Raw genomic sequence first — 9,947 nt, forward strand, 5'->3', positions numbered from 1 at the left:
TTATACTAGAGGCGCCTGAAGCATCAGAGACTAAATTTAGGCCTGCAAATACATAGTAACATAGTAACATAGTAACATAGTACATAAGGCCGAAAAAAGACATTTGTCCATCCAGTTCAGCCTGTCATCCTACAAGTTGATCCAGAGGAAGGCAAAAAAACCCTGTGAGGTAGAAGCCAATTTTCCTCACTTTAGGGGAATAAAAAATTCCTTCCCGACTCCAATCAGGCAATCAGAATAACTCCCTGGATCAACGACCCCTCTCTAGTAGCTATAGCCTGTAATATTATTACACTCCAGAAATACATCCAGGCCCCTCTTGAATTCCTTTATTGTACTCACCATCACCACCTCCTCAGGCAGAGAGTTCCATAGTCTCACTGCTCTTACCGTAAAGAACCCTTTTCTATGTTTGTGTACAAACCTTCTTTCCTCCAAATGCAGAGGATGTCCCCTCGTCACAGTCACAGTCCTGGGGATAAATAGATGATGGGATAGATCTCTGTACTGCCCCCTGATATATTTATACATAGTAATTAGATCTCCCCTCAGTCGTCTTTTTTCTAACGTGAATAACCCTAATTTTGATAATCTTTCAGGGTACTGTAGTTGCCCCATTCCAGTTATTACTTTAGTTGCCCTCCTCTGGACCCTCTCCAGCTCTGCTATGTCTGCCTTGTTTACAGGAGCCCAGAACTGTACACAGTACTCCATGTGTGGTCTGACCAGTGATTTGTAAAGTAGTAGGAATATGTTCTCATCACGGGCATCTATGCCCCTTTTGATGCAACCCATTATCTTATTGGCCTTGGCAGCCGCTGCCTGACACTGTTTTTTGCAGCTTAGTTTGCTGTTTATTAAAATTCCTAGATCCTTTTCCATGTCAGTGTTACCGAGTGTTTTACTATTTAGTATGTATGGGTGACTTGCATTATTCCTTCCCATGTGCATAACTTTACATTTCTCAGTGTTAAACCTCATCTGCCACTTATCTGCCCAAGCCTCCAATCTATCCAGATCCCTCTGTAGTAGTATACTGTCCTCTTCAGTGTTAATTACTTTACACAGTTTAGTGTCATCTGCGAAAATTGATATTTTACTATGCAAGCCTTCTACAAGATCATTAATAAATATATTGAAGAGAATAGGGCCCAATACTGACCCCTGAGGTACTCCACTAGTGACAGTGACCCAATCTGAGTATGTACCGTTAATAACCACTCTCTGTTTTCTATCATTGAGCCAGTTACTTACCCACTTACAGACGTTTTCTCCGAGTCCGAGCATTCTCATTTTATATACTAACCTTTTATGAGGTACAGTGTCAAATAGTTAGTTAGGACTTGCATTCTTGGCAGACTTTACAGAATTGTTCTGCGGCACAGTATTGACTTGCAGGCTCTGCTATGTGCGCTATCGGCTAGGTTTGTTCTCTTTTGCAGCACAGAATCGACTTGCATGCTCTGCTGTGCACGCCATCGTGATAGATCTGTCCAACCGGACAGGGACAGTGACTGTGGGCCCAGGGTATAATATCTTTGGTGCACCTTCACATTGTTATGTCTATATTACTGTTTTAGAAGAAATTACAGAAGGGACATACACCTGTCCGTGGGAACTATAATCAAAAGTGTTAAATACTTCTAGGGCTCAATAAAAGACCACTATTCTAAAACATAACCTTTAATTCATTAATAATAAAACCAATTCACCCATAATATACAATAAAGAAAAAATAAATCAAATAAATAAAGCAAAATTCTATTCCGGTCTCGTATAGTTGTAGGTACGTATAGTAGACATACCAATACAGGGAGTGCAGAATTATTAGGCAAGTTGTATTTTTGAGGATTAATTTTATTATTGAACAACCATGTTCTCAATGAACCCAAAAAACTCATTAATATCAAAGCTGAATATGTTTGGAAGTAGTTTTTAGTTTGTTTTTAGTTTTAGCTATTTTAGGGTGATATCTGTGTGTGCAGCTGACTATTACTGTGCATAATTATTAGGCAACTTAAAAAGAAACAAATATATACCCATTTCAATTATTTATTTTTACCAGTGAAACCAATATAACATCTCAACATTCACAAATATACATTTCTGACATTCAAAAACAAAACAAAAACAAATCAGTGACCAATATAGCCACCTTTCTTTGCAAGGACACTCAAAAGCCTGCCATCCATGGATTCTGTCAGTGTTTTGATCTGTTCACCATCAACATTGCGTGCAGCAGCAACCACAGCCTCCCAGACACTGTTCAGAGAGGTGTACTGTTTTCCCTCCTTGTAAATCTCACATTTGATGATGGACCACAGGTTCTCAATGGGGTTCAGATCAGGTGAACAAGGAGGCCATGTCATTAGATTTTCTTCTTTTATACCCTTTCTTGCCAGCCACGCTGTGGAGTACTTGGACGCGTGTGATGGAGCATTGTCCTGCATGAAAATCATGTTTTTCTTGAAGGATGCTGACTTCTTCCTGTAACACTGCTTGAAGAAGGTGTCTTCCAGAAACTGGCAGTAGGACTGGGAGTTGAGCTTGACTCCATCCTCAACCCGAAAAGGCCCCACAAGCTCATCTTTGATGATACCAGCCCAAACCAGTACTCCACCTCCACCTTGCTGGCGTCTGAGTCGGACTGGAGCTCTCTGCCCTTTACCAATCCAGCCACGGGCCCATCCATCTGGCCCATCAAGACTCACTCTCATTTCATTAGTCCATAAAACCTTAGAAAAATCAGTCTTGAGATATTTCTTGTCCCAGTCTTGACGTTTCAGCTTGTGTGTCTTGTTCAGTGGTGGTCGTCTTTCAGCCTTTCTTACCTTGGCCATGTCTCTGAGTATTGCACACCTTGTGCTTTTGGGCACTCCAGTGATGTTGCAGCTCTGAAATATGGCCAAACCGGTGGCAAGTGGCATCTTGGCAGCTGCATGCTTGACTTTTCTCAGTTCATGGGCAGTTATTTTGCGCCTTGGTTTTTCCACACGCTTCTTGCGACCCTGTTGACTATTTTGAATGAAACGCTTGATTGTTCGATGATCACGCTTCAGAAGCTTTGCAATTTTAAGAGTGCTGCATCCCTCTGCAAGATATCTCACTATTTTTGACTTTTATGAGCCTGTCAAGTCCTTCTTTTGACCCATTTTGCCAAAGGAAAGGAAGTTGCCTAATAATTATGCACACCTAATATAGGGTGTTGATGTCATTAGACCACACCCCTTCTCATTACAGAGATGCACATCACCTAATATGCTTAATTGGTAGTAGGCTTTCGAGCCTATACAGCTTGGAGTAAGACAACATGCATAAAGAGGATGATGTGGTCAAAATACTCATTTGCCTAATAATTCTGCACTCCCTGTAGTATAGGGCGTAGGGCAGTGTCCCTATTGATGTCCCTATCTCTGCCGCCCTGCCTACAAACAGAATAGCCGCCCCGATAGGGGCGATCCCGTGTTTTGTGCCTCCTAATAACCCTAGGATAGCCCTGACACCGGGATATATTCCAGTAGTGTGGAATATTGGCCTTAAATATAGACCTGGACTGCTATAAGTTGCCAAAAATAACAAACAGACTTAGTGTCCCAAATAAGGTAACAAGTACCACCCAGTATTGTACAACAAAGGAAGAATAGTGATATGAAGAAAATGGAACAAAAAATGAAAAAGTAAATACTAAAGAATGTCCTAAACAGTCCCTACGAATTTCGCCTAGTTGATTTCAGGCTCCTCAGGGGACACTCAAACACCAAAGATACCTGTCACCTCAAAGATTGTAACTCAGACGGAAAAATACTAGATATCAGGAGCACAGTACCCGTTATTAAGATGATAACGGGTTGCTAGATTGCTGTTATCAGCTATCTAGCTGCCCGTTATCATCTTAATAACAGGTACTGTGCTCCTGGTATCCGGTATTTTTCTGTCTGAGTTACAATCTTTACGGTGACAGGTATCTTTGGTGTTTGAGTGTCCCCCGAGGAGCCTGAAATCAACTAGGCGAAACGCGTAGGGACTCTTTAGGACATTATTTAGTATTTACTTTTTCATTTTTTGTTCCAGAGATAGGGACATCAATAGGGACACTGCCCTACACCCTATACTATTGGTATGTCTCCTATACCTACCTACAACCATACGAGACCAGAATAGAATTTTGCTTTATTTCTTTGCTTAATTATTTCTTTATTGTATATTATGGGTGAATTGGTTTCATGATTAATGAATTAAAGGTTATCTTTTAGAATAGTGGTATAATACTGTTTTAGTAAAGTTTCTGTTTTGCACATAGCTGTGTGTTGTCGCTTTCCTGGTCTATGACTTCGCTGTATCCTGGGGGTCCCTCCCCAGTTTGCAGTTTTACAACTTGGGGTAGTCGGTGGGATACAGCGACCGTTATGGACGGGAACGCAGCCGGAGACCTTTCCCCGGAGGCAGTGGTGCCGGATCAGAACCCAGCTCAGGGTGTACCAGCGCAAGGCCAGCTTGCCCCCAATGCCATGCCCGCCCCAATAGGATACATCCCCGAAGGGGTGCTGCTGCGTCATCTGCCAACGTATGACGGCCGAAACAGGACATTGCAGGACTGGACTGAAAGGGTGCGGGACGCAGTTAGAATGTGTAACCTGCCCCCCGAGCTGCAGGCAGAGGTTGCGTTGGGAGCTCTAGAGGGTGATGTTAGACAGTGATGGTAAGGCCCGAATCCGAGAGGGACACCCTAGAGAAAATATTCTCCCTGCTGGAGGGAGCACTGGGGGGCGTGCTAAAGTAGTGCAGCTGCGGAGCCACTTCAACTGACCACAGTGAGAGGGTGACACCCTGATGCAGTACTCCAATGCCCTAGAGGAGACGCTCAATGAAATACAGCGGCTGTACCCAGAGGCCATGGGAGCCTTCCGGGAGGTGGACCGGCTACTAAGAGATCAGTTCATAGTGGGGCTCTCCAACAAGTTCTTACAGGACAAGCTGCAAGAGATGACCCGGACGGCAGCCGACATGACATTCTACAGCGTATACCTAGCCGCCGTGAAGAAAGAGCAAGAGCACATGCCTGTGACGGCGAGAGTAGTGAGTAGCACCCATGCAACGGGACGTCAGTCTGCATCTGAAGACTCTGATTCTTTAAAAGGATGTGGTCCAGGCCCTGCGGACAGAATTGAAAGAACTCAGGCTGGAAGTGTCCCAGATGAAGGCAGGATCACCCCGGCCCCTTAAAATGACCCCAGTGCTTCACGCCCCTCCACCCAGGATAACTCAGGTGCGGGGGCACGTCAAACGAGCACCCATCTGTTGGGCTTGTCAACAGTACGGCCATATAGCCGGAGTGCCCGGAACAGATGAAGTCCGAGCCGATGTTAAACTTCTGACCGCCACAGTAGCTGGGCGTACTGCAGCGGTACACCAGAAGCTAGGCCCTGTGTGTGAGGAACATGACCTGTATGCCAGAAGCTATGCTGCCTAGTTGATACAGGGTCAGAGTGCACCCTTATGCCCCTGGAGTTCTTCGAAAGGAACTTCCGGCATATGATGGAGCCCGAAGATGGGAGTGTCATCAACTCTATGCCAAAGAAGGGCCGAAGTATTGGCAACAGGCTACCACACACCGGCCAACCAAGATTGTTTTACAACAGTTGGTAAAGAGCTGTAATCTGCAAAAGAGTAACATGTCCGGTCGGTCCATTGGAGACATGAAGGTGCAGCGGAAGACCCCGGTGAAGATCCCACCTCGACAAGAACGAATATTGATGCTGCCGGTGGGGGATGGGCAATGACTGAATGGACTGGAGGTCTTGATCGAGCCCTCTTATCAAGAGGAAACACAGACTCACCTACTGGTAGCCTGGGCCCTCGCCATTGTGAAGGACGGGTGTGCCTGTACGTTGCCTCAATGTTGAAGCTGACCATTCCCGGAAACACCTTGCTGGCCAAAGTCTATGTGTCCGAAGGGGATGTCTCTTGACGACAAAGTTTCATGCTACAGCCTGATGCTGTAGAGGTTCATCAAAGGGAGACCCTGACAGCAGGGTGGAATGGTTGAGTGATGGAGGTGGACTGCAAGACTCTGACTCCCGGACAACAAAAGTTGCTGTAAGACACCCTCTGGGAATTTCAAGAGGCTTTCTCACGACATGATGAGGACTGGACTTCGGGTGTGCTTCCGCCATTGAACATGAAATCCCTACCGGCGATGCGGCACCGATCAGGGAACGCTACCGGCAAATCCCACCTAAAATGTACCTGGAGGTGAAGGATATGTTGGCCAGCATGTTGGAAAACCGGCTGCTCCAGTAGTCTTGGAGCGGAAGAAAGATGGGAGTCTCCAGTTCTACGTGGATTATCGGAAACTGAATGCTCAGACCGTCCGGGATGCTTACCCACTTCCACGGATTGAGGAGTCATTTACATCCCCGAGCCACGCAAAGTTCTTCTTGACTCTTCACCTGGCCAGTGGATATTGGCAGGTACCGGTGGCCAAGAAGGACAAAGCAAAGACGGCTTTTATTCTACTTATGGGACTCTACGAGTTCAAACGGATGCCATTTGGCCTGTCCAATGCCCCGGGAACGTTCCAGCGGCTGATGGAACACTGCCTGGGGGATCTCAACTTCGAGTCAGTATTGATATACCTGGACAACATAGTAGGTGTTTGGGGCCTCCTTTGAAGATCACCTCAAGAAGCTGCGACAGATCCTAGGACGGCTACGAGACCATGGGGTCAAGATCAAGCCCAAGAAGTGCCAATTGTTTCGGCAACAGATCGAGTATCTTAGACATGTGGTCACCCAGGAGGGGGTAAAGCCGGCAAGGCCGTCCAGAAGTGGCCCCAACCGCATACAGAGAGAGAGGTGCGGGCATTCTTGGGACTGGCCGGCTACTACCGGAGGTTCATACCCAAATTTGCTCATTTGGTGAGTCCGTTAAACAAATTATTAAGGGGCACTGCGGTGGGCCCAAAGAATCGCCCCATCGAGTGGGGATCCAAACAACAAGAGGCCTTTGAAGTAGTGAAGGAGGCGCTGATCAGTGCCCCGATTCTAGCTTCTGCACGGTTCGAATCCCCATTCCTGTTGTACACTGACAGAAGTCTACATGGTCTGGGGGCCGTGTTATCCCAAGTCTAATATGAACGTGAGAAAGTCATTGCCTATGGCAGCCCGTCTCTAATGGAATCAGAATGCAACCCTGAGAACTACAGCTCCTTTAAATTGGAACTACTGGCGCTGGTGTGGGCCATGACCAAAAGATTTGCAGAGTACCTGACAGATGCAGAGGTGACCTTGATGACGTACAGCAACGCTTTAGCACATCTGGAGAATCCCAAACTCGGTGCGCTTGAACAGAGGTGGTTGGCTTGCCTTTCTAAGTACCAATACCGCATCAAGTTTCAGTCAGGTAGGGAGAACAGCAACGCTGATGCACTCTCCCGAGCCCCTGTAGGGTTGTCAGCTCAGAGTACTGATGAGGAGCTGGAGGACACTGAAACGCCTGACCTTGGTCGATTACCCATGTTCAAGGACGTGGCACATTCAAGTGGGGTGGTGTCTGGGATGTCCCTGGTGCTGGGAAAGACATTGGCCGATTGGGAGAGAATCCAGAATGGCTGCCCAGACTTGTGGAAAGTGAAATAATGGGTTTGGGCTAAGATCTAGCCACGACCAGAAGAGCGAGCCCGACTGACCCCAGAGGGCACAAAGTTGTTGAGGCAGTGAGATAAGTTGACCGTTACCAGGGTCTCTTGTGCCGGACCATATACTTACAGTCGGAGCTGCAATACCGACACCAGATTGTCATCCCCATGTCATTGGGACCAAAGCTGCCAGGGAAGCCCATGAAAGAGGAGCCCATTTTAGGAGTGACAAAACGCTCAAGTGGCTCCAACGGCTGGTATACTGTCCAGATCTGGCCGACATGGTGGCCGAGGCATGTCTTAAGTGTCGACCCTGCGGGTTGAGTAAGAGTACTGAAAAGCAGGCTCCTGTCCAGACCATCCAGACCTCAGCGCCCCTGGAGCTTCTGATGATTGATTATGTGCAGATTGGATACTCTACCTCGGGACACTCATACTGTCTAGTTATGACAGATCACACTTCGCCAAGTATGCAGTAGCTGTACCCACCAGAGACCAGACAGCGGAGTCGGCCGATGAAGCGGTCTGCAAACAGTTTATTCAGGTTTTCGGTTGTCCACGGAGAATACATTCGTACCAGGGTACTCTAATGAACGAACAGTACCAGCTGTATGGGATTGAACGCTCCCGCACCACCCCATATAGATGCTGCGGACTCTGGGAGGATATCCAAAAGGCTTGGTGGCCCAAATGCCTACCTGAACTAATGTGGGCCTATAACAACAGGGTACACAGTACCACCGGATACTCTCCACATATGCTCATGTTTGGAAGAGCAGGACGGGATATTGAAGATCTCAACATGCCCAACCCAATGGAGCCACCACCGAGAAGTACAACCGCGTGGGTGCGAGAGCACCACCGCCGGCTGAGAGCGGTCCACAAGGTTGTGGGGGAGCGCCTGGGACAGGTGGTACACCCTAACCAAAGACAGTGGAGAAAAATGGGTATGCCCCGGGGAATCAGGCGATGGTAAAAGCCAAACAGCAGTCTGGGAAGTTGGATGGGCGGTGGGAGGCAGTCTCATACACGGTGAAAAGGAGGGTAGACCCTGCCATTTCAGTCTATGAGGTAGAGCCAGTAGGGACTGGGGTACTCTCACGAAACGTGCACCGTAATATGTTAAGATGTTGCAATTTTAACAAACCAGTGTGCCTCCTCATGCTCAGAGTACAGAGGAAAGCCCCTCAGATGAGGAGGAGGAGGAGGAATGGTGGGTTGTCCCTGCCAAGGTACCCAAAAAGGCCCCAACTATGGCAGGTTTGCCACCCAGAAAGAGTGCTGAACAAGTAGTAGCACCTGCCCTGACAGATATGCCTGATGTCCCCAGTACTTCTGAGCCCCTCCCTCTGAGACGGTCAGCAAGGCCCAATGCTGGTGTGCCTCCACAGCGCTATGCACAGGAGGAGTTTGTATGGGGGTGGTAACCAAATACAACCTCTAGTGGGGTGGCATGTGAAATTGTGAAACAGCTCTACCTGTATAATGCTTTGCATAATTGAACTTTAGGATTGTCATTTTGCATTTTGGCCACAGGAGGCCACTGGTTCTCTGTTACAGCTAAGCTACTGCTGGATTTAAACATGCAAAGTAGAGGATGACTCATGCTGCTGGTTGCTGAAAGATGAACCAGGAAGTGAGAGCTGAGATTGTGAAAGCACTGGATGTGTGATATAGAATCCGGTTCCATCCTGGTGTCAGAGTGTCCTGGAGTGTTTGGGGACAAAGTGGAGGGGGACTGTTCATTGTCCCTGACCTAGATCCTGCTTTTTTACAGCGTTTGAACAGAAGTTTAATTACCAAGCAAGGCCGCATGAGGACTGGGCGCCTGGTGATCATCTAGGTTAAAATACATCCTCTGACACAGAACAGACGCAGGTCATTAAATCCGTTTACTCATCACCTTATACTAGAGGCGCCTGAAGTATCAGAGACTAAGTTTAGGCCTGCAAATAGTTAGTCAGTTAGGACTTGCATTCTTGGCAGGCTTTACAGAATTGTTCTGAGGCACAGTATTGACTTGCAGGCTCTGCTATGTGCGCCATCGGCTAGGTTTGTTCTCTTTTGCGGCACAGCGTCGACTTGCATGCTCTGCTGTGCACGCCATCGCGATAGGTCTGTCCAACCGGATAGGGACAGTGACTGTGGGCCCGGGGTATAAGATCTTTGGCGCACCTTCACAATGTTATGTCTATATTACTGTTTTAGTAAAGTTTCTGTTTTGCACAAAGCTGTGTGTTGTCGCTTTCCTCGTCTGTGACTTCGCTGTATCCTGGGGGTCCCTCCCCGGTTTACGGTCTTGCAACTATTG

This window comes from Bufo bufo, chromosome 1, assembly GCF_905171765.1.
Source record: "Bufo bufo chromosome 1, aBufBuf1.1, whole genome shotgun sequence".
Lineage (NCBI taxonomy): Eukaryota > Metazoa > Chordata > Amphibia > Anura > Bufonidae > Bufo > Bufo bufo.